General features: G+C 36.3%; 1 long non-coding RNA gene across 3 annotated transcripts in view; it reads right to left on the bottom strand.

Moving 5' to 3' along the window:
* LOC129378974 (uncharacterized) overlaps positions 1 to 26,444 on the bottom strand; it is a 129,507-nt gene that overhangs the window by 78,135 nt on the left and 24,928 nt on the right. The window contains exons 3-6 of one of the 3 annotated variants that reach the window (XR_008608117.1): positions 16,574 to 16,647; positions 7,752 to 7,936; positions 3,037 to 3,110; positions 1,423 to 1,604 (exon numbers count right to left, since the gene is read on the bottom strand). This is a non-coding gene — a long non-coding RNA (uncharacterized LOC129378974). Of the gene's footprint in view, positions 1 to 1,422; positions 1,605 to 3,036; positions 3,111 to 7,751; positions 7,937 to 16,573; positions 16,648 to 26,444 lie in introns of those variants that run through there. The other 2 variants (XR_008608116.1, XR_008608118.1) reach the window with 2 other exon arrangements.

The raw sequence follows: 26,444 nt of genomic DNA, 5'->3' as shown, positions 1-26,444 counted from the left end.
GCGAGGAGGTAGGGTTCAGTTGGACTCGGCCGCCGGCATCTTGAACCGATCTCCAAACGCTGGAAACAGCCAAAGGTCGTTACCTCTGAGTGTGCGTAAGAGAGAGAGAGAGAAATCGCTAAGAGGCGTCCCTCTTCGTCTCTCATCACACATGAAATTACAGCTGATTCTAATAATTTATCAGGTTTTACAGTCTGGTTCAGCGCTCACTCCCAGCGCCGGGCGAAACGCGGCGTGGCACGAAGGGTTCCACGTTTGATTAAGTCGCGTTACCCTCCGTATCCTTCCATCAGAAAGGTCACCACACATCCTCCTCTCATTTACATTTCACAGAGCAAGCCCCCAAAGCCGGGATCATTTACGAGGCGTAATCCATTTCATTCACCATTTCCCCAAGTCGAGAGTCGTTTTGGTGTGGAACATGAATCCATGGGAAATTTCCTTTCAGTGTGAAATTTGTGAGAAAAATGGCACCTCCGTTGCAGTTGGAGTCAACCTTTAGTTATTTTATCTCCTGTTTTAAAGCACCTACGTTCTCCACAATCAATTTTTTCATTTCTTTATATGCAACTATTACTGTTTAGAAATGGATCATAGTTACAGCATCTGATGTACAATGGCTGCTGGAAGAGACAAGTGTTTTGTTGTTGACTTACAATCCAGAAACCACTTGGTTGTGCAGGAGGCTCCACTGATGCTTTTCAAAGATGTACAGTTGTATAATCGCGCATCTGTTTGCAGCCATTCTCATGTGTGAGTGTAAACATTGAGTTGGGGGGCGTGGCAGGCAGCAGATTATTTGATTTAAAGCAACAAGACGCCCCAATGTGCTGTCGTATAAGTGTGACAGCATTTATCCTCATTAGAGACATCATAGCTTACTAATGCATCTACTTATAAACAAATTTCAGACATCTTGAAATATAAGTGCAGTGAAACAGATTAAATGCTAAACTGGCTAGCCGTACGGTTGGACAGCGCGTCGCCTCCATTGTTCTCCGCCGTGTTCTTCTTCTCTGCCTGCTAAAGTCCGGAAGGCATATTCATGAGGGAGGCCTAATTAAGCAGTCGGGGTCTGGATGGCGTCCAGATGGATGAGTTATTATTGCCGTTATTGATACTGGCTGGTTTGAGCCCCGCTATCAGGGATTAATGCTGCTTGAATTTAGAAGCCATCTTACCACTTAGTCCCATGATGAATAATGTTAGGCAAAGTCGTTTGCTCTGACACTCACTTACTTCCCCTCATTTTATGTACTTTGCTTGCCTTATTAAGGCTCTTACCATCGGCTTAATTGCCTATTTAGAATTCCCCTCTTTGTGACCTAGATGTGTGTTATTTTGTGAATGTAATTAAGTTACCTGTAAATATCTCAGCCGGAGCCTCATCCATCTACGTTACGTCGGCACTCTTTTTTTACATTTTTAATTAATTTAATGGCTGCCGTATCTGGACACGTATAACCTCGATAAAACCAGAAGAAATTGGTTTCGGTGGTGTTGGACTGGAGTTGTAATGGATCGGCGCTGGAGTGGCGAAGCGTCTGGCACGTGCGGTGAAGGATTCAGGGCGCGTGGATTAATGTGCCGCATGTGAGGAAACACTGCACATAGACAAAAACTGTGCAGTTAAAAAGAAATGTCATGATTATCACTTAATAATGTCGACTTCTATAAGAACAATGGAAATAAATGACACTTAGTGTTAATTTAAATTCGGTTTAATTTTGTTTTTTAGCTTAAAGATGTCATTCCCCTAGACTGACACGGTGGACACTATCTGTGTTTTTGAAAATTGTTTGGAAGAAAATTTAAAAATTCTGTTAACTAAAAACACGACAAAATTACAGATGAATAAGTTTAAAAAACATGCAGCGTCATCATACTCCTAAAATTTCCTGTCTTCTTCTTCGTCATTTCTACCAGTAGCAACATTTGATTTACTGAAGAGGATTATGGTAACTGATAGATGAAAAAAAAAATAGACCTTTTTTTTCTCACTAACATTTTTTTCTAAAAATTTGGACTATTTTTTCTCAGGATTTTGACTCTTTTTTTAGAATTTTAACTCTGATCTCAGAATTTTTTACTTTTTTCTCAAAACTGTGAAAATTCTTAGAATTCTGACTTTAATCTGAAAATTGTGACTTTAACCACAGAATTTCTACTATTTTTCACAAAATTTTAACTTTTTCTTAGAATTTTTAAATTAATCTCAGAATTTTTTACCTTCTTCTCAAAATTGTGACTATTGTCAGACTTCGGATTTAATCTCAGGATTTTAACTTTTTTTCTCTCAGCATTTTGACTTTAACCTCAAAATTCTGACTTTAATCTCAAAATTCTGACTTTAATCTGAAACATTGTGACTTTCTTTCTAAGAATTTTGACTTTTTCTCAAAATCCGGTCTGTTTATTCTCAGAATTTTGACTTTAATTTCTTCACGTTCCTGCTACGCAACACAGAAATGAAAATAAGAGTGTATTAAAATCGCACCAATATGTTAAAATATGACTCCAATGTTGATAATATCGTACATCCTTAGTTTTTTCCCCTAAAATGCCTCCAGTCCTGGTTGTGATTTATTGCAGGTGTGAAAGGAAGGAATCCATGTAAAGTTTGTGCAACATGTTGCAGGAACAAGTTGTCGTCTCTTTCCATATGTTACTGCAGTTTCTTTCCAATTATGGTTAAAATGTCAGCAGCTGAATCACAGTGTTTCTGTTCCCAGCCAATATGTTCTGCTGAAAATGGGTACATGAGGGGGAAAAATGCACCAGCAGCTTTTAAAGCTCCATAAAACAGCTTGTTTTAAAGCACAGATCCAGGGTTTTACGGGGTTTTAAGAGATATTAATGACAGAAACTCCGTTTACGTAAGTGGTGCAACACGTCACATGGTCACTGCAGATCTTTCCTTCTTCAACTTTTTGTTATTTTAGAGGACAGTCGCTGACTAAACTCCACAGTAGGTTTTTCTTCGGAGAACTCACTACCCTGACCTAATTCAATCCTTTAAGATGAGTATCCCCTTACCTTAATCCCCTGCTGGAATAGCAAACAGCTTCTGTTCTCTGAGCCGGATCTCCGAGGATTGGTTCGCCAAATTTCTGAACGGAGAGGAGAAACTAAATCAGATTCTCCTTCAGGAAACACAGTTATCCCTCAAACATTCACAACTTTTCCTGAAAACGAACATGTGAAGAATGGTTAAACTGATGACTATGAAACAACCTGTAACCATGACAATATTCATCCATGTTGGTTATTTTTACTTTGGAGAGAAGAAAATCATAAAGAAAGTTGGGTTGCGACAAACAATTGTTAGCAATCGATTATTTGATTGATTATTCTAATGATTAATCAAATTCTAATTTGTCTCATTCTGCATATCTTTCATTTTTTCACTTAAGTCTTTTATACACAATATTAGAAATTTATTAATAGATGAAAAAAGTAAATAGTTTTACTTATTTAGAGAAGAAAATTTAATTTTATATCATAAAATGTAATAATATGGCATTTTTGAGAAAATGTTTCTCATCATAATGAAAAAAAAATAAAAAATTTGTACAGTTTTGTCTTAATTACTTCTCTGAACATGGTGTTTTTTAAGCAAAAGGACTCCAGTTAACGATTAGTCGTTTACTATATTATTTGGTTGTTATTGCAATAATCAATTAATCAAAATTAATTTGATTATTCGTATATATATAACTGAAGCCCCCAAATATTTTTGGTCTAGTATGTAGTGTAAATATTTTAATATACTTCAACAAGATAAAAATAACTTCAAGTGCATTATAGGAATTTGTTTTAAGGGCATTCCAGATAGAAAAAAATGGAGAAGCAAAAAACTAATGTGAGAAATTTTCTAGAAAAAAGTTTAAACTTTCTGAATTCCAAGTCAGAAAATTATGGGAACAAAATCTGAAATTTTCTAGAATTTCCTATTGTGAAATCATTTCTAGGAAAAATCCCAGGACATTAATCTAGAAAAACTAGGAAACTTGAATTTCAAAAACTGAAAACTTTTGACTTTTCAAACAGAACTATTGACTTAAAACAAACTCGTATCTTGCTGAAAAGTTACTTGCAGGTGAGTTTTGTCTTGTTTTATGTGTGCCAAGATATTTTCAGAAGAAACCACTTGGTAGGTTTTGTGTTTTTGCAGTGTAAAAACACAAAACCTGTTTTGAGTTTTCTGAATTTAGCAGAAAACTCATCATTCTGACATCATCCTGACATTCCTCACTGAACCTCCATGGAGAACATTATTTTGCGAGCTGGACTGCCTCAGCTTTACGTCTTATTGGCACTGTCAAAGCCCGTCTTCCATTAACCTCTGCAAATTAATTATTATCGACACATTTGGATGGCGCTATTGGATGAGACTGAATGCCAGATTGATGCTGTAATTGTAGCGACTCGTTATATAATGAAAGGTCACGCAGAAAAGAGATGAGATACTTGATATTTATTCATTCGTGAGGATAAATCTCTCTTTTAATGTGCAGACTATTTAGAAGATGCATATACCATTTAAATTCCCTCAGCGCTAATCATGGGTTGCTTTATTTTTAGCAGACAAGTTGACATTTTTCTTGACTTGCTGCTCTGAAACAAAGGAATAAAGGCATCTCCTGCAGACAGTGTGCAGGCTGAAGTCTGTCAGAGTGTACTGTAAACTCATTTGCTCTCATCTCACAGAAACACGATGCTGTCAGTGCACTCGCGCTCGCCGAGTGATAGATCTTTGTTCGAGACCACCGACACTCGGCGCAGACTTGTTCAGGCTGGAAGAATGAAACCCAGGTTTAGGCAGAACGTTTCTTTGATCGCAGCTGGTTAATCGCGACTCTTTTCTCTGCAATCAGCTAAGTGTTTCTGCAGATTTCAGGCTGGTGTTAATGTTTTGACATTTGCGTTGCCTCGGGATAAAGGCGGCGTCATTTCCTGACTATTTATGGCCGAGTTTTTGGCGTCGTTTTTGACATGGGGATGATTGGCTTCAACACTTCAGTCAGATGAAAAGTGCTGAATGATTTCAAAAAATTTTACACAAGGCTGCTTTTTTGCAACATATATAAATCTTTAATATCAGTTGTGACAAACTGTAAAAAAGAAAAATCCTAGCAAGTATTTGTGGTTTAGTTTCGAGAGCAAATATCTTCATTTGAAATATGAGTAAACTGACTTAAGGTAACTTTTCAGCAAGAAAGAGGAACTTTATTTTTATCAAATATTCTTTAATATTAATAAATAAGTCCTAATTCTTCTAAATAATTGTTTCACTTATAATATGGGAAAAATGTCTTGTTATAAGTAAAATAATCTAAGTATATTTCTGCCCAAAAACTATTTTGAGATTAATCTCAACAGTCGAAATCAGACATTTCCTTGCTTCTTCTCAAAAATTGCCTTTTTTCAAAAACTTTCCACTTTTGGAGCTGCAATATTTTTGTTTTTTCTAGAAAAGTTATGCACTGAAATGTATCCCTTTTTTGTATTTTTTCTCTAGTATTTTTTGAGTTTTAAAACTCAAAAATGTACATGCTTTTTCTTGTTTTAAGTGAATAATTCCACTTCTAATATGGGAAAAATGTCTTGTAATTAAAATAACCTGAAAGTGGAATGTACAATGGAGTAGTTATGGGAATTTTAGATAAAAAAAAGGAGTGTATTTCTGCCTAAATTAACTATTTGAAATTAATCTGAAACATTTTTTGGAAAATTTATGATCTCAAAAAGTCTAAATAGTTAAATTTTGAAACTCAGAAAAGTTCCTGATGTTAAAGATTTTTGATATTTCCTTGCTGTTTTATTATTTGTTTTACTTTTTTTTTCTAGAAAATGTATGGGTTTTCAGGTGTAAATTTATCCCTCGTTTCCTCCAGTTTCTTGAGTTTTCAAACTCAGAAATTTACATGATTTATGTTTTAAGTTAATAATTCCTTTATATCGATCCAAAAATTGCAAGTTCCACTGGCAGATTATTTCACTTATGCATGAAAGTGAAATAAACTGCACTTTCTTATCAATATTACGAATTAAAATGAACACAAACTCTTCTGTTTAGTTGAAAAGTTACTCGGAAGTTAGTATTTTAAGTCTCCTAAGATATTTGTGATAGAAATCGAACCCAAAATACTTGTTTATATTCAATGTTTTTGCAGCATTCTGCACGTTGCTGGACGTAAAGTAAAATGTTCTTTTCCAAAACGAGGCGCCGAGGCCATATGGCGCACGGCGCCGGCAGTAATTCTCTCCACGGTTTGTCCGTCTCGGAGCAGATCTGAGACACAATGCAGGAGATGATCGAGTCTTAGTGTCAATACATCAGCCCAGAAAATTACCTCCTCTCTGCTTGGCCTACTTTAATCTGTGGCCCTCTATTGAAGCAATGAACACTCTCTCCTCTGTCCTATTGACGACGTAAAATAGGTTTGCCGGCTTGATTGACAACTTTGTCCAGCTGACAAAATGTAATGCAGTCCAGGACAAAAAACAGATCAGGAATTCTTTTGGACCCAATCTGGTGCCGCCGATTACATTTTTCTCCTCCGTCTTCTTCTTTATTGTATCAGATGGGTCTTTTGAAGTATTGAGGGAGAGTTTTTTTGATTTATTTATGTCGTGTGAGTGCTCACACACGTATTCAGCTGCATGTTTGAGAAGAAGTTGGTTTTGGCTTTTTAAGCTCCGACTTTCATCCGGACCGACTCCTGAATAACAACAAAAAAAAAGAAAAAAAAAGAAAAAGAAAGTGTGTTCTGCCACCAGAAATAAGATCTCATAAAAACAGCACCGACTACCTCTGGTAGCATTCCAGTGACCATGATTTATTTTTCTGTTCTAGCTCGGTGAATTATTCAGGCTGCACTTGTAGACATCAAACACATTTTCTGCTGACAGGGAGATTTAATGAAAACCAATTCGGCTCTCCAGCAGCACTAAAATGTGAATTAAACTGATGGTTTTTAGAGCTATTTGAGGGCTTGTTTTACCTTGTATGTGTAAGATATATCTAAGCTGTTAAAGCCTGGCTTTGATATGAAATTAATGTCAAACTAAATTTCAGCTCCACACCAAGAAAAATCTTGAAATATTATTGTTAATGTTTGAACAAAAAAATTTATTATTTGGCGTCTCTGCAGTGGAAAATATTCGTAACCTTTTTCATTTTGTTGAAATTTTATCTAATTCAACTCAAATCTGAGCAATAAAAACCTAAAAACTTAAATTGAAATTCACTTTTTGCACATTTTCTACTTCCGTTTGGGGCTCAACTGCTTCTGAAACAGTCAAAGTACTTTAAAAAAACATCCAGAAATGAGCCATTCCGAAAACTTCCCAGATGTTAAGTCACATTCTGTTGCCTCGCAACCCCAGCTGAGCTCAAGTTGGTTTTTACAGCAGGATTCAGCTTCTATGCGTCACAAATCTGGAATAAACATCCAGAGCAAACACTGAGTTCCTTTAAATGAAATCAACAAACACACCTGTTTAGAGCTGACTCTGAACCATAATAAATGGAACATGGTTCAACAAATTTGATGTGTGTCGATGACTTTGATGATACACTCAACTAATATAATGTTTGGTTTCTTAATTACAGACTTTTTGTTTTGAAGTTTTTATGACATAAAAACATACTTTGAACTGACTTGTTGCTAAAATTTACTATACAAATACGCTAGACTGAGCTACAATGGCTGCTGGAAAAGACAAGTGTTTTGTTGTTGACTTACCATCCAGAAACCACCTGCTGCATTCTCATTAGTTAGTTGTGCGGAAGGCTCTACTAATGCTTTTTTGGTTTTTGTATAGACGATAGGTCTATACAAGGCATCTTCAAGGAAGTTCATCTCATTCTCACATCCCTCTAACGTTAGTTTTGACTGAATCAGCAGTTTTCAGAGTGTTGCTCCTGAAACTGGAAGTAACAGAAGAGTCATCGCTGTGAGACAGTTTAATGTTTCCAAGTTTTCCAGGAAGTTGTTAGTGAGAGAAATAAGCTTATTAAACGCAAGCATCTAAACAAATTTCTGTAAATCGGAGTGAGATGGCAGTCGATAACGCATTGATTCCTGTAGCGCCTCTTTTCTCCATAAACGTCCTGATCCTCCAGTAAGCAGCAGCAGCAGCAGCGGTCTCCAGACGGGGGAACAGAAAGCGGTCATTTTGAGAGGAAACCGCGTTAACTCGGACTAATTTATTTTGCCGCAGCAGGGCTTTGGAGGACGTTAAGTATTCATGGCATGAATTTTCCATCAAATCCATCCAGAGAACACAGTGATCACAAGGCTTTAAATAACCAAAAACTGCAAGCGGAGCGTGTTAACCGGCAGGGCTCTCCTCATCTGTTATGCTACCAATAGGTGAACAAAAGCAGCAGAACTGTACTACATTACTGCCACAGTGTGCTACAATTTAATGATCATGTCAGCAGTTCTCTTCAAAGGCCTCACTTCTGATCAGATAAGCCTCTGGTTTCCTCTCCGTGTTTGAACCCCCATGAACTAGAAAATGGATCTACCCCATCCATCCAGCCCTCCGTTCGTTTGGCACGGGGGCTGAAACTCAATCGGCGGAGAGCTTTTGGAAACAAATTTTGATCAAGAGCATAAAAGGACATTCGGCTCGACGTGAAAATTACCGGGTTAAGCTGTGGGGGACAAACGCTCCTCAGAAGTGATCAAACCGCTTCGATTTGTTTCACATTTTGAAAGATTGGAACCACCGGCGTCAAGTTTCTTCTAAATTATCTGGGCTAGTTAAATATCTTTCTACATTTAAAATAAGACAAAACTAACTTTAAAGTAACTTTTCAGCAACATATAGGACATTGTTTTAAGTAAATAATGGTTCCTAAAACTCACTAAAAGTAAATTAGTTTTGTTATATTTAAATGTACTAAAATATTTAAACTAGAAAATAGACTGAAATACTAGTGGAACTAGTACTTTTTAAAATCAAAATGAAGGAATTACTGACTACGTCTCACTGAAAAGTTACTTACAAGTTAATTTAGTCTTTTTTCCAAGTGTACTGCACTAGAAGCTAATAATAATACTTTGTGAGATTTTGTGTTTTACAGTGAGTGAAAATCAAATTCCTTGTTTTTGTGCAGAAACTTGGTCAGTAAAATCAACTACCAACATTTGCACCATACATATAGATACAATTAATTTATATTATGCTTAATTTCAGCTGCTAATCAAGCTAAACTGTAGCACTTTTCGCTCTCTTATTGCTGCTTGTGACCTTGAATGTTTGCCTATTAAACTGCCGATGCTCAGACAAGTATCCATCTCAACCTCAGGGGACTCACGCACAAGGATAACGAATCAATCGCCGCCTTCATCCATGATCCAAAGGCACGATAACTCAGGACTTTGGCTCTTTCCCTGAGAAACTGCTTTATCTCCAGGGAGTAACTGCAGGCTGAAGACGAAGGGTAAACCGATGCAGAAAGAGGTCAGTGTCTGTTCCCTCCGCCCATGGCTGTCTTTCTTCTAAACTGGAATTGTTTTGGAAGAATGTCATATAAATACCTAAAGTACCATCCCAACCTAATTAAATGACACAGAAATGTAGCTAAGGAGATAAAACTGTCATAAAACAAATTTATCAGTTTTCTTCTTTTAACTTGAACTGTTAGAAATGCGCATAAGTAGGACGGGTTTTTAGGAACTTTTAGAGACATGTTGGAAATTAGGAGCTACTTTTTATTTGGTGAACTAGAAATTCAGGTTACAAGCCATGTTTTTATACGTCCATTTGGGTCTTAAGTGCTTCTAGAAATCATTCAAAGTGCTTAAAAAGACACTCAATAAGTTAATGCTGTAGCTTCTGGGAAATGATACAATTCAATAGTTACATCCAGGCACTGTGCCTGAACATTTAAAATGTGTATATTGAGCTAAATTTAGTTCTAAGGCTCCAATCACAATAAAATAAATAAGTAAATAAATAAATATTTTACCACTGGATGTGTTGTACAATGGCTGCTGGAAAAAGACAACTGGTTTGATTTTTCACTCACTATTCAGAAACCACTTGCTTTTTTTTTTTTTTTGCTCATTGTGCAGAAAGCTCCACTTCTACTTTTCACACATGTATGGTTGTGCATCTGTTTGCAGCCATTTTTACACGTGACTGAACGTTGAGTTTACGGGGCGTGGCCAGCAGCCTAAAACATCTCTTTCTGCCTGAAATCTCAATATTTGAAAATAATTTTGTGCAAAAAAATGTAATAAACGTGTTTTGTATAGACCACAGACCTATCCTAACCTGTTCAAGGAAGCATAATAGGTCACCTTTAAACAGTTCATTCATGGTTTGGATAGCTGGTTTCCAATATAAATGAAAACATTGTATGAAAAACTGCCTTTTGCCAGTGTTAGTTAATATAACAATCTGTTACATTTAAGGACAATAACTACTCAAAAACAGTTAAATTTAATGTCAGAATTAAAATAGAGACTTCAGTTGGCTGCTGCTCTACAACATGACCTTTTTGTGCTTTTTTAAAATGATTTTGAATGTGTCTCATAATGTCCAAATGTTCAATCTGTGCCTGTAAAGTAATAATTTTTCATCTTTAAGCATTTTCCTAACACGTTCTGTTTAAATATGGAGTCCCAGCTCCCTCTTTAATCCAGAAGAAGAGCTGATTTAATCCATCTTGCCCTGCCAACACTCTGCTATACGGCCTGATTTACATCCTGATTTGTTGGCCTTTATGTTCATGTAACGGTTACGCTACTCATGTGTGGGATATTAGAGCCTCTTTCACTGACGCCCATAAAAACCGACATTACAGGGCGAGGCGTCGATGAGCGGCGTACCGATTACGGCTTAATCATTTATTGAGATGCTGTGAATAAGCATCTGGTTTCTTGTTGCTGATTTGTCTGGATTTTTAAGGAGAAGTCAGTCAGCATCAGTCATAGCTGGTGATTATGATAAAATGAGGTTTTCACGCAGAGCATCCGAAGATGAGTCACTTCTGACCGCAACTTTTTAATTGAGTTGTTTAAAATGTCACAGCTTCAGATTTCAGACGGATGAATCAATCCGCATTAGTAATGTTGGAACAGTCATGTTTTATGTCTGTGTATTTTTAAGTTAAATCAGATTAGAAACAAAACTTATAAGGGATTTTAATGGTATTTTGTGAGATAACATAAATGGTGAATCTATTGTCCAAATCTGCTTAGAGAAATATGTATTACTGATTAAAATAGAAGAAATTAGAGACCCCAAATATATGTTGAGCATTAAATAATTAGTAAAAACTAATTTACACAAAGACATAAAATAACAATTATTTTAGTAATCAAATATTTTAGCATTTATTCTGATGATTAATCAATCTATGGATTAAAAATTGCCTCATTTTGCTGATTTTCAATTTTACCACTCAATGCATTGCAAGAAAGAAACAAAAAATGCATTTATTTTATTTTTTTTACATTTTATATCCTAAAATGAGGGGTTGATTTACAGGCTGGTAGAAAAAACAGAAGGTTGTGTCTTGCATTTGGCCAAAATACGCGTTTTTGAGTCAAACTTGCCTCCTAAGAGAACTCTAACGGCAACCTTTATTTAGGACTATAAGCGTAAAAGATACTTTTAGATCATTTCAGTGTGTTCACCTTGTAGTTTAAACATATATTTCTCTATTCAGCTTCTCATTGTATCATAGCTACAGCTGTGAACCTTGAATAGTTGCTGTAAATCATGTTTTGTGAAGTGGAGAAGTCAGGAGTGGCGTTTTGAATAACCTTGAGTAAACCATCTGTCACCCTGGCAGACACGGGTGGTTTGCAGGTAAGCTGGAAACTCTGCAGTCTCTATTATTCTGCATGCCATGTGAGAAAACCCGCTGACTTCAACCGTCCTGCTGGGCTAACCGCTGATTAGCTTGCAGTTTGGTTTGTGTGAAACAAAGCTGCATTAAACAGAAACATCCAACAAATACGCTCCTTTAATGCTATTCCACGGATTAGCTGCATCTCTTCCAGAAATCATTGCTGGAATTAAAAGCAGGAAGTTTCAGATGTTCTGCGCTGTAGCGTCCAGGTTTCCTTTATTTGTGTTGCGTTTGGCTCCAGTGGTGGCCAATTTCTGCACAGCAGCTGCCAGACGCGCATGGACACAAACCGCTGTTTCTCAAGAAGGCTGCAGGCGCGACAGAGAGGTGATGTCACTGTAAGTCATTTCTTCCTTTGTTCCAGCAGCTTCACGGTTTCTACAGGCCTGTTTAATCCTCCAAGCATAATTAATCAAACTATTTCATTCGCTTTTCTTTAACAAATTACTGAACTGAGGCGGTTTCCTGCTATTTTTAGTGCAAGAAAAGATCATATTTTACATTCCAGTAACATTCATGAGATAAAGTAAAGTGTTCAAATTGGACAACAATTTTGTTTAGTAAGTAATAAGCACAATTTATCAGAATTTTCAATTTTTGTAAGGTCAAAATTAATCACTAACAACTTTTTATCCATACTGTCTCATCATTTGGCATCTTCATTTGTTTAGTGATGTGAACCTGACAGCTTTACACCTTTAAATAGAAACTGTTTAGCTGTATATTCACATCGCTGGGTTGTGTTTTCTGTCTGACCATAATGGTTCTACCCAGAGAAATATTGGAAATATCTTATTATATTTGTACATTCTTGTTAACTTTTATGGAAAGTATACTGCTCCTATTGAATTGGATGGAACTTTTACCAATTTGACAATTTGAATGCTTTTGTACTTGAATTTGGTGCCTGGAAAATGAGTCGTTTCAAAAACCTCCCAATTTTTAAGTCACATTTGGGACTTAAAAAGAGCAGCCCATTACCTATCAACCTATCACAGAGATCCAGCACATTGGTTCAGCTGGTTTTATGCGTTGTACAATGGCTGCTGGCAAAGACAAGGGTTCTGTTGTTCACTTGCTATCCAAAAACCACTTAATGCATTCTCGTTGGTAGTGCAGAAGGCTCCACTTTTGCTTTTCAAATATGCACGGATGTGTAACTGTGCATCTGTTTGCAGGATCAATTTTTCCGTGTGACTATAAATGCTAATTTGGGGAGCGTGGCCAGCAGCAGTTTGGATTTTTAACACACTTGATTTTAAGATATGGTGTCATGTGTTTATGCACAGCTGTTTGTGAATTTGAGTTTTGTTTTGACAAGTTTTGTCGATAAAGCCGGTATCTCATGGTTTAGCTCTCTTAATGAAAGTAGTTTTTGATAAAGCTATATGCTTTGTTTTTATTGCTACAAACAACTGCCTTCAGCCCAGTTCTTGTGATTTGTTTGCTTGTCTACTTTTTATTATCTCTAGTTTTGCACTTCTATGTCTAACAGTGTCTCTTTGCTGCCAATGTACTTCTGGTCTTTGTAATAACTGGCTACCAGCCCTCCTTTCCTTTTCTTCTTTATTTTCTCCACCGCTAACGTTTTATATTATGTTGCCGCTTGACTACACTTACACAAATGTATCACCAATACACTGTCAAGATGCTTAATTTCATCAGCACATAGTCGCTGTCCGTATGGAAACCCTGACAAATAACATAACTACACAACACATATACCTCCATATGGATCAACACGGTTTTGTTTCATCCTTGGTTTCTTTCATGATTTGAACATAAGTCTGCCTGTTCTCCATCTGGCTGTTAATTTCCTGTTCAGTCGTGTTATATAAGGCAGCAAAACTATCATCAAATTATCATATAATTAAACCAGACCAGAAAACATCTGTAATTTTCTCCTGTTTCTCTCAAACAAAATCTGAGAAATCTATGCTGGACTCCAGGAGCTCCAGTTTCAGATGGTTCGATGAATTTCCCCAAGGTGTGAGCACAACTACAACTCAATACAGGTGTGTTTGTTGGCTCAACATCAAAAACATTAAAGCTGCTTCATTAACGCACTGTTTCTATGTTTTCCCCCAAAACCTAAACCAGCAGAATTAAAAAAAGAGAGCGAACAGGTAAAGTAGAAAGAGACATGTTAGCAAATATAAAGTGTATAATAATAACTCTGAAACTTCTCATCTATTATTGAGTCCTGACATTGGCAAGTGGTAGATGACATGAAATATATATGAGGTTGAACTCCAGATACTTAAAGATTCAGCTCCACACATAGCAGTTGTACTGAATCGCTCTCTTTGTGTCCAACTGGGACTGAAAAATAAGTTCCTTTTGGTTGCATAGAGCAGAAGTTGTTTAGTCATGAAAAGCCTTGATTGCCCAGCACAGAGGACATTACCTTTTAATTTGCATTTGCAGCGCTGGAACGAGGTTAAAGCTAAGCAACAGGAGAGAAAGTAGACGGGATTGTTGGCCGGCCACAGCTGAGACAGCCATTACAGCTGGTTGAAGAAATGCTGCAAACTTTGCGATCCTGCTGATGTAATTGTCTGTAATGACCCGTTTTTTGTGGCCAAGTGGAATTCAGATTTGATTGCGTCGAGGGAAAAGTCAAAGCGCGTGTTGTTCTAAAAACAAAACCCTCCAAAACTTATTATTGAAACTTGGAAAAAAACGTAGAACCTTAGGTGAATATTTAATATCGACCAAAACAAACTAACAAAAAGGGGGAAAAAGGTGCAAAATTGTCCAATCACAAAAAAACCTCTGCTACAAAAATGGAGACAGCATTTATATTCATGTCCTGTCTCATTTTATTTGCAATTCGCCTTCTCAAAATGTGAGTCTGCGACTGAATACGTTGTCCTCGAAGTGTGTCCTCGTCCCGTCTGAATAGACACTAGAGACAGGTGAAGTCAAAGAAAACGTTCCAACGTCAGAGAGAAAGGTTATAATGTAACATTTAGAAAAATGATAAGAAAGCAAAGCAGTTATTAGCTTCGCGACACATTACATTTATTTTCCACTATCCTGATAGTCCATCTTAACACTTATATAACGGTAAATGACTACCAAACTTTATGTCATGTTTTTATTGTCTAAACAGCATTTTAATGCAGATTCAGACCCCAAAACATAAAATTTTCTGTTTGTACCATCTTGAAATTATAAACCAGTATTTTGTATTACTCAGTATTATGAATGAATCCAGACAGCTTCATGTTAAAATATTTTAAAGAAACTTTCTAAACCTCAGCTTTTCTTCATAATTGATTAGGTTTTTGTGGTTATGGATATAACCAATAAGTTTCCTTGTGGATACATTGTTAGAATATTTTCAAAATGTCACTAATAGATAGTTCTCAGAGTTCCTCTTATTCCCATTAATTTGCTGTAAAATATGCTAATGCTAAAGAAAAACAGTTCATCAGCCCTACATCATTATTTTTGATTGATCTAGTTTATGTAATATACAGGTATCCATGGGTTTGCTATTACAAACCACTAGCAAGTTGTTTTGCTGGACTAAAAAGTGTTAAAGTTTTTTGATGAATATGTTTCAAATCTTAAGGTTTCTAGCTTAAAATACTAGAATTTTATTTGCTGAGGTTTGTTTTGGTAGCATTTAGTAGTTTTTTGTGCTTTTTGTTTCCAGCAGCTAATAAGTTCTGTTGCTAATGGTTGTTAGCATTTTAACTAAGGCTACTGCTAGCAAGTTTTTAAGGAAGTCTCTGAATGTTTCTGCTAGCAGTTGTCGTTCTGCCTAATTAAAGCTCACTCACACGTGAAAATGACTGCAAACAGATGCGTAATTATATAATTTACACCTTTGAAAAGCAATAGTGGAGCCTCCAGCAAACCAGCAGGAATACAGCAAGTGGTTTCTGGATGGTAAATCAGCAACACAACACCTCTATTTTCCAGCAGCCATTGTACAACCTCCAAGCTCAACTTGGGTTCCTGAGTAACAGAGCTGGGTTTCACAGTTGTTGGGTAACAACGTAACAATCTCTGAAGTTTATTAAAATAAAAACATGATTTACCATCAGCTGTACACGTGACAAACTATAAAAATCAAGAGTTACAAATCTACGCCGCTGTTGCCCACACTGCCCAACTCAACATTTACACTCACTCGTGAAAATGGCTGCAAACATCTGCAATTATACAACTGTACATCTAAAACAGAAGTATACATAAAAATATATACTTATTGCCAAATAGCTTAGGCTGTTTCAGATGCAGTTGAGACCCAAATGAAAATATAAAAACGTATAAACAGTGTGTTTAGTATAACAGCTCCACTTTTAAAATCCTCAGAATGCAATAAAAGCTGAGAAAAAAAATAAAATAAAAGTGAGTTTGAAAAAATATGGAACCCTGAAACTTTCACAGAGCTTTGGCTTTCTAATAGCTTTGTGTCTTTTCAATTTATCTATTCTTTCTTTCCACATTTAGTTTAAAAGTCTGTCATAATCCTAGAATAACTAACTTAATATAGATGGGCTGTGGCACTGGAATTGCAAGCCTTCGTCAGAAGAGGTTATCAGAAGTCTTTTTTTATGCTATTCATCACCAGCAGGCAGGGCACTGCCAGGAGCTCAGTGGGTTTGTTTCATGAAACCAGGTGCAGCATTGAATTTAGAAAGGTGTACCTTTCTTATCTCATAGATACATTCTTACCTTTTCATCCTTTTCCCCTTTCCTCACTTCCTGCCTTTCAATAACAAGCACATTATTGATATTCTCCTTCCTCCCTGGTAGAAACAGAAACAGAAAATCTCAGCGCATCGCCATTCTTATGCGTATTTTTTATATTTCAAAAGAAAGCTTCATAAAATAAAATAAATATTTGTTAGCCTAAAGAGAACATACAACAATGCTGTTAACTGTTCACTTGTTAACAGTTTCAGAAAGTCCAGAAAACAAACAACACACTCGGTTGTTGTTTGTCACTGGGTGTGTGTGTGTGTGTGTGCTGTGGTTTTACCATAGGGTTGCTAAACTCGAAGCTCAATTGGAAGCAGGTGTGGCGTAAAGACCTAATCACATTTGCAGCTCATTACCCAGCGACTGTGTGCACATATTTGCCTCTCAGTGTCCTTATTAATCAGGCACAGACAACCCTAAGTGCTCCTCTCCACTTTTCCACATGACTTGCTACAAGCAACAGTAGAGCACAACAACGTGATGAGACCACCTGCTGCTGGCTGCTTTTCCAGCACCTGCAATGCAAACGCTCATAATTTCTCACTTGACCTCTAACCATTTGCCAATTGGCAGAGCGTCAGTTTTTTGGCCCGCTTGAATGTTGTGGTACTCGCTTCGGAGTGATCATAACAGCATTAGGGGAGCTTCCTCGCTCATCTGTAACTAATATAATACTGTATGTGGTCGTTTTCTAAATCAGCAGAAGTTGTACGGTGAAATGGAAACGCAACACGGTCCAAAATGTTTTCCTGCATGCAAACGGATCACAGTTTTCTGGGGGGGTTTAATCAAAATTTGCTTATTTAGACATTTGTTCACTTTTTTAAGTGGCGTTCCCACATGCATCCGAACTGCACCAGAGTTCACTTCAACTGAACCTGGATCAAAGTTTGTAGGCTACGACGGAGTATCAGAGTTAAGATAAATATAAAGTCCTAAAATTATGAGAATGAAGGTGAATAATATAGAAATAAAAATCTAAATATTATTACTTAATCTCATATTATTTCGTCTTCATTCTCATTCAGCTTTGTAACATTATGACCTTCTTGTAATTTCATGACTTTCTCTTTAAATTCCTAACTGAAGGTTAATATCTGGCCATCAGCTCAACCTGATGCAATAATCCATCGCACATCAGCCAAAATTCTTCTTAAAAACTACCAAAAAAAACTAAAACATTTTGGAGTGGCCTTGTCAAAGTTTTCCGGTCTTCCAGTAGAGAACATTAGAGAGAGTACTTCACTAAATACTGAGAGCAGCTGTGTGAAAAAGCTCTGTGAAAGCTCTTCGTGTGGCCACAAATGCATAACATAAGCTGAAACCATTCGCCAAATTTCCTCCTCCTCAGTGACGTTAAAAACTCTTCCCAGCCAAATGCTTAATGGCAGCTGGTGATGCCAAAGGTGATGCAGCCAATTATTAGGTTTGGAGAGGAATTAGTTTCCACATCGGGCCGGGTTGGTTTTTTATCCCTCTTAATGAATGAAATCATTATTTAAACTCTGCTTTTTGGATTTACTCAGGTTATTTTGTCTGATGTTGATGTTTGATGATTTGAGACATATTTTTAAAAATTTATATATTTTTTTACTTCTATATAGAGTTATTTTTTTGTCAATTTTCCACATCCAGATTTCTGAATGAATTAACAAAAATTCTAATATTAATCAGAATATAAAGAATACTGCCTACAGTTATTTAAACAATGAAATATAAATACTTATGTCTCACTGAAAAATGCTACTTTAATATTAAAAACTTAAAATAGTGGGAAAAAAAAGTTTAAATAATGAGGGGAAAATATTCATTGAATAGTTCGATTCTATGGTTAACCTTAATGTTGGACATTTAAAATGGTAAAGATAAAAAACTTAATGAGAAAAAAGTCTAAATTATGAGAAAAATGTGGGGGAAGGTCTATAAAATGTATTTCTTTCAAGTTCATGTGGATTATTAAATGAATATTAGCATGAAAATAAAAAATATTCACTAATTATTGGGGGAAAGAAATAATTAGCTTTTCATCTTTACATTTCCCATTTAAAGCTGCCCATAAAAAATGTGCCATTTTGAAATCTTCTCAAATTTCTAAGTCCAGAATCAGCAATAATGGCAAAAAATGTAATGAAAATGAAAACTTTTAAAGTTTCTCACTAGTTCATGCTCTGATCTGACCCTCTGAAATAAAATGTCTTCTTCTACCATCACAGAACTGTTGAACAAACACATCTTAAATGGAGAGAGTGAAGTGATTACATTAAATTGACTTCCACCGTGGTGCACAGTAAGAAATAATTTGCTTGTTCGTAAATGAACCCTGAATGAAATTCTTCGGTATTTCAAGACGTGCCACGCTTTGATGTTCCGTCACTTTCACGAATTTCCTCAAAATTATTTGTTGCAAATTGGGTTCAGTCACAGATAACAGCAGCGATTATGAGGCTGAGCATTTCAGGGGTCCACACCAAGACATGTATACGCATAAATAAACCGCAGAGAGGGAAGACAGGACGAAAATAGTTTACAGGAAGGCTTGATGTGGGAGTCCTGTTGGGCTCTGGCGTCTATTCTTCTGCCTTTTTATCTCTGATGCTGAGCATGTCTCCGCCGTCTCGTAAGGATCTCGGTTTCCTGTTTGGTTCGGCCCAAGAGACACACATGGCACCGTATAAAGGGCCATAAGTGGGACACAGAGACTCGGAGTCCCGATAAAATGAGACAAGAAAAAAGGCTTTGAAAGCTGAGACGTGTTTTCACTGAGCTGTCCTAAGATTATTATTATTACCAAAGATCTATTTGTGGCTACTTCTTAGTTTCATCAGAATTACAAATGAAACTATGTGGTTTAAGATGTAACTTGTTTTACGGCTTATATAAGACCACTTAAAAATTAAATTCACATTTTCAATGTTTTTGTATTTAAATTTGAGACTGTTTCTAAAAAATACCCACCCAACCATATTTTGGTAATAAGCTAATAATTTTTGGTGTTTGGAAAATGAGCTGTTTCAAAAACCTCTGGAATGTTAAGTCACATTCGACATGCACTGTGTCATTACCTACAAACCCCAGTGGAGTCCCACCCCATTAGGTCAGCTGGTCTTATGGCTGTACAATGGCTGCTGGAAAAAAAAAATTCTTATTGACTTATCATCCAGAAACCACTTCCTGTACTCTCGTTGGTTGTGCAGGGGGCTCCACTTCTGCTTTTCAAAGATGTACATTTGTATAATTGTGCATCTGTTTGCAGTTATTTGAAGTTGTAAATGTTGACTTGGAGCAGCTAATTTGGTTTAGTTAAAGGTGTAAGAAAATTGTTACAACTTTAATTTTCTTGTATTGATACCAAAGATCAACATTGTTATCAGCATAAATGTTGATCTTTGTACCAATTTAGTCTTCCCTGTCTCATATTAATACAATTTTTAGAAGTTTTTAATTAGAATACATGTTCTATTGTAACCTCACACATTTCATTTATATTAATTTTGGATATATAGACAGATCCTGAGAAAAAATTAACACCAACAGACAGATCAATCAGTATTGTGGGTAGAAATTATTTTGTAAATGGCAGATAATTTACTGTAAGGTATAATAGAGTAAGAGAAATCCAACAGATGAAACAGTCACAACTTTCGTGCTGCTGATTCCCTCTTATTGTCTGAATAAAATGGATTATTCATGTACACTAAAGTGCAGAAAATGGTAGCCGGGTCAAGAAAAATTGACTGAAATGTTTCAAATTAAAGCTAGAAAGGTGTAAAGAATAGAAAACAAAAGCTGAGCCATTGGTCAGCCTCAGGCTGAAGATGAAGATCTGCAGATCTACTTGTCAGAACTGTAACGATCAGAAGACATCAATCAAGAGGCAAGCTATCAAAAGATATTATTGACCATTTTTATGTCGATTCCAAGCTGCTCTTACGCTTCTTTTTTTATGTCGACCTGCCAAGAGACTGGAGATGTGGATTAGCCAAAAGCTACAATCTGGTGCAACTCATCAAATGATGACGTTTCATGTCTTGCTTGTACATTGTCACTTTTTAAACAGAATCCAAGAAGTGTTGCACACAAAATCAATTCTTAAAAAAAACAAAGAAATTCATTCTAAGACCAAAAAATACCAACTCCATGCAACAGCTGTGATGCAGTTCTCATAAATGGTGATCAGACAAATAAATATTCTTTCAGTGAATCACAGTGAAGTTAAATCTTCAAGCATTTTTCTTTTCTTATAAAAGATGTTTCAGTTTGTGATTGAAAATATGTTTCTTTAAAAACACTTGCATTCCATTCTTCCTCACTTTCTGTAGAATAACAAGTCATTTGGTCAATTTCTTTTCAGATTTTTTTCTTTTGGAATATATGTGGGTCAAAATTTCACTCACATTGAACAAAATCAACAGTTAAGCAGAATTTCTTTAGACAAAGTAATGAAAAAATAACAAAATTGGGCAAAAATATATATTTTTTCCCAAATCAGTTTCTTTCAATTAAAACTTATGAAACTTTAACAAAAACTGCAGGGTTTGTCTGAGTCTGGTGGATTTTTGGTTGAAACATGTTTGTTTTTCAATCAGTGAGTAGAAAATTCAGAAATTTTACTCAAGTAAGAGTAAAAATACTTCACAATAAAATTACTCAAGTAAAATACAGCGCAGCAAAAGTACTCCTAAAAGTTAATTTAATTTTGAAAATGTAACTAGTTATTCTGTCCTACATTAAACTTAATAAGGTGTCTAGTGAATAGAAATAAAAGTGTAAATCCATGTCGGTGACGATGGAACCAAAAGATGCAGTAATAATATTCAGTTTTGCATTGGATTGATCCTATTTTAATCATTGTCAACATTGTGAGTTTAATATTCTGAATGTTTCAGTTTGTTGTTTCGATGTGACGGTTTTAGATTCGGTTGCTTACAGATTCAGGTGAAGCTTTGCTTGTGTGCAGAAACCTTGAGGAAGCGCTCTCCCTCACTGTCAGACGCCGAATCTATATCAGGATTCATTCTTATTCAAATTGCATCCCGCCAGCTCATAAACATAGCATTAGATTATGGAAATGAGAGGTCTGCATCTATTCCCATTTAATTCCTTTCGGGAGACATTTAATTTAAACAAATAAATAAATAACAGCAGCATCAGGTGTTTATTAAGGTTATTGTGTAAATGTAGCCATGCAAACTGAATGATAATCACTCCATTTGACTATCCACGCTCAATCACCCAACACTGAACACTTCATTAAGGCTTTAATAGTCTTTTAAATATGTGAGACACTCGATTTTAAGAAAAGGTATCAGGGGAATTTTCTCTACTTGTCATTCACAGTAACGTGCCTTCAGTCCAGTGAACTGCCCGTTACTGAGTGAATGTTTGCTGTCGAAAAAGGAAGGACAATTAATGAGTTTTACAAAATATATTTAGTTAAAACAGGTCACTTTTGAAAAGAGACCTTCTGCCCATCCAGTTCCAAAAAGCGAACAAAGTGCTATTTGTGTGATTACATGAATACAACCAGAGATTACGTCAAATTCAATAACTAACAGAAACTAACTAGTATTGACCATTTGCAGCTACGTCACTCAATCATTCGAGTTGCCATGTTGAATTTTGGAAGTGAGGGATGGAAGCGTTGAACTCAGCAACTGAAATTGTTTTTCAAAGTTGTTTATTCGTGCTTCTTCTTGTTCGAGTCGAGCTGATTTGTCTGTGAACGTAACACACCTGGTTGGGGCTCACAGGTTGGAAACAGCTAGCTTCGATACCGAGCCGTACCTCCTCCCTGTTGACGTGTTGTTTAGATTATTGACTTTGCCTGAATTCACATCACTTGATTTATGTCACTGTGTCATAAACAGAGAAGCCTTATAACCATACAAAAGACAAGATGCTAACCAGTTTTTTCCATACATGCTAGGCTACATTGTCTTCATGGTTACTGTTAGACGTGTATATTCTTCATAATATGATATTTCATACCTTTCTAATCATACTTACATACAAATTATATGAGCATTAGTTTTCTCACCTTGTAAAAGGGGAATTTAATCTTTTAGTTTGAGGGACTTAGCTTGCAGTAGCAGTTAGCCTAACTAGCTTTCAGCTTGATTATCTGTTAGTTTCAGTTGTTTTTTAGTTAACTAGTTCTTGCAGTGGGGAGCAGTTAGTTAACCTACGCACATTAGTTTGAGTTGCTACTACTTTACATTGTCGCTATCTTGACTAGAAATTAGCCGAAGTAACTTTTAGCTTAAGCAGGCTAACAGTCCGTTAGTCTGAGAAGAAGTTTGCCTAAATAGCTTTCCAATTTTTTGATTAATAAAGTATTTTTGAATTACCTTAGCCTCAGTAAGTTTTGGGGCAAAAATTAGCTGTTACCTAAAGTAGTAAATAGCTGGAGTTTCAGATAGCTGAAGGACGTTTTTGCTTGGGAAAGCAATTATTCTAAATGCACTTAAGTTTATGAAGTAGCTAGACAAAGTAGCATTTAGCGCGAGTGGCTATTAGCATTGTAAACAGCCAAGGTAGCTTCTAGGTTAGCTATTTTTAGCTAAGTATGGAGTGTGTATGCTGTTAGCTTGGCAGTTATCCCTTTTTTTAATCAGCAAAGACCCAACACAAGACCTAAGAGACTCTTATGCTTTAATTTATGACTATAGACCCCAAATTTTTACTTTAGCTCTTTAGAAAATATATTTTTGAAGCCGAAACTCTTTAGCTAGATACTGTTTTCATAGATTAAAACCAAAATATTGAACACATTTTCTATGTGACTGGCTACTGGTTCAACTTAATCCAGGTCCTATTCAAGGGCTCATGTAATCGTCTTCATAAACAAATTATAAAAACTATGAAAATAACCTTGAAGAACGTTAGAAAACTTGATTATTGCTCAAGGGTACTTTAAAGATAAGAAAGGCTGAATAGAAAAAAATAAGAGAATTACTGAAAGTTTTTTAAGGTTCCCTCTGTAAAATATTCCATATTAAGTGTGTCTTAGATAAATGTTTCAAACAAAAATGGAAGAGTACACTAGATGAGTTTAGCCGGCATAATTCAGCATTGGACTGAAGAATTACTAAAAATGCCAAGAACATTTTCAATAAAATGTTTTCTCAAATCAGTTAAATTTTTATGCGGATTTACACATCAACCAACTTCTCAGAAAAGGTGAGCAATATTTTGAGTGGTCTATACGGTTGCAGCAGCGTGAAAAGGGCCGACAAAGTTTTCAGAGGATTGCCTCTAGGAAATACTGGAAGCTCAAACCTTCGCTTTGCATAAGAGGATGGAAATATGTGCTTTACTAGTTTTTAAATGCACTGATCAAAAGTCCACTTACACTTGGCTCGGGGCCTTTCACAGGACATGTGGACGAGTCAACAAATGGAGGCAGTCGTGATGCGGATGGATCACGGGATTAACGGCATCTCAGAGATAGAGAGCTTCTTACTAGAGACAAAATGCATGAGGCAGAAGGCAGTGGATCTGGCACAGAGACTCCAGTAAGTGGGACATGTATTTCATACTGAGAATGGGTTTTCAGTAGCTTGAAGCACAGTGAACAAGGCACAATGTACCACAATGGACGGGATTTGTGAGGGCTTGGCTTTTGCTGTGCAGAAAAATTCACTGCAGAAGCCATTAAATAAATACCTAGCATAAATACCTAGCAACAACCAGTTGAGTAATTCGCACAAGTCAAGTTTCTGTAATTCTTTAGCTGATTATCACCAAACTACAAAAACTCGTTAGTCAATCAAGTTTAGTAAAAGACTGCCTCCTGTCTTTTGGAGAACTTTCAATGAATCATTTTTGAAAAGTCTAAGAAGAAGAAAATCTGGAGGACGAGCTGGAGGGAATTTGCTTGGCAAGCAGGTTGAAACGCAATCAACACCATCGTGAACCTCTATGTAGCTGCTGGTTCCCGTTGGGTTGGGTCCGACCTTATCGCCAAGACTCAACCAACATATTTGCATTGGTGACCTCTCTATCAAGTCTATTCATCATTAAATCAAAGATCATTGGGATACTCTGATTTTTTTAGGTAAATCCTCAAGATTTACCTTAAAAAAAAAAGAGAAGGTAAAAGTCAGTGCTTGCTCTCTTCTTCTTCCACACTTTGTACTTTGTCTTATTGGTAGCTGGCAAATTATATTTCCTGCCTCATAGCCACCAGGCCGCATCTTTGTCTGTACCGCAAACTGTTGCCCTTGTTTGATGCTTTCACCTAGTTGGTTTGATAAACTGACTAATCCCAAGTCTTCCAGGATTTGGTCCAGATACAATCTGTTGAAATGAATTTACTCCATATCGAGGTAGGACCCATCCCAAAATCTATGGGCTATGCAAAACATATTCATTTAATGTTTTTGGACAAACCCACTCGTAGATATTGAGACTGAGCTGTTTTAGGGCGCCCTGTCACTTTAAATCCAAATAAGCCTCTGCTGGCCATACCCCTCAACTCAATGTTTACATTTGCACGCCAAAATGGCTCCAAACAGACGCAAGATTGTACAGCTGTGCATCTTTGAAAAGCAGAAGTGGAGTCCCCTGCACAACCATCAAGAATGCAGCAAGTGATTTCTGGATGGTAAGTCAACAACAAAACATTTGTCTCTTCCAGCATCCATTGTACAGTGCATAAAACCAGCTGACCAAATGTGCTGGAGCGACGTAACGGGGTTGCTACGTAACAGCGCAGTGTTACTGAACATCCAGTAGGTTTTTGAGAAGGATCGGTTTCCAGACCACAAAAATCATTGACTTATTGCCCAAAAAGAAAAACTGGGTGGTTTCATTAACCATCCAGGAACTGTTGGACATATTGATTATTGCTTCCCAATATCAAACTCAGACTCAAGGAACTGGACCAGAATTTAACACACAATTATCTACAAGGTCTGTGTGAACTTTATATAGCTTTTGAATTGCAAACACTGAAGTATTATCTTTGTTTAAAATGTGAAAATTTCTCATCATGAGAAATCGGTTAAAAATAAAACGTTTTTTACTAATGTCACATTAGCATTTAATCACATTTACTCAAAGCACACAATTATCCATGATAGCAACCAATTTGATAAATGACTCCTTTAACCACATTTCATCGGCTCACATAATTACGCTGAGTTTATGACGGAAAACGGATCAAAGTGACGTGATAAAATCAACACAGTCATGTAGGATGCGCTGCATTTTAACTGCAAGGTTAAATTCTGACCTTTTAGTTTTCTCTCTGTAGATGCTGCAGCTTTAAGGAATGTTCCTCGGCTGCGTATCTGATGTAAAAGCTGTGTAACTGACAGTTTTCATGTTGTTGTTGTAAATGCATGACTTCACAGCTCATAGCACCGAGCTCAAACATCTTTGCAAAACACAAAGCAACCTGCATTCCGATCGATTCTATCATTACAGGTTTTCAAAGAACTTATAAAAACTAAAACTCACTATTGTTGCCAGATGTGAATTTTTCAAAAATAGAAATAAATAATCTTTGACTCACAAATGATCACCTCGGTACTATGTTTACCGATAAGGTGCTGCTGTCGCTATAAAATATTTACTTTGGGGAAATGAAATAAGAATGAAATGCTTACATTTTTTCCCAAATCATGAATAAGAAATTGTTTACTTGCTTTACGGCTCTGTTAACTTTGGCAGATCCAGCCAATGTGTCAAGTGGTTCTCCTTTAAAGTTATTGTCTGCAAGCATCTACTATATTCTGTATTTCAAAGTGTTTCTAGCTCTTGATTTGTTGCAGTTGTCTGTTTTTGCATTGCATTTGAGCTCAAAAGAAAGTTTAACGACTAAAGAATAGCAAAAAGCATT

Source organism: Poeciliopsis prolifica, unplaced genomic scaffold (assembly GCF_027474105.1).
Source record: "Poeciliopsis prolifica strain line A6 unplaced genomic scaffold, Auburn_PproV2 SCAFFOLD054, whole genome shotgun sequence".
Classification (NCBI taxonomy): Eukaryota; Metazoa; Chordata; class Actinopteri; order Cyprinodontiformes; family Poeciliidae; genus Poeciliopsis; species Poeciliopsis prolifica.
This window is presented reverse-complemented; position numbering and strand designations above follow the sequence as displayed.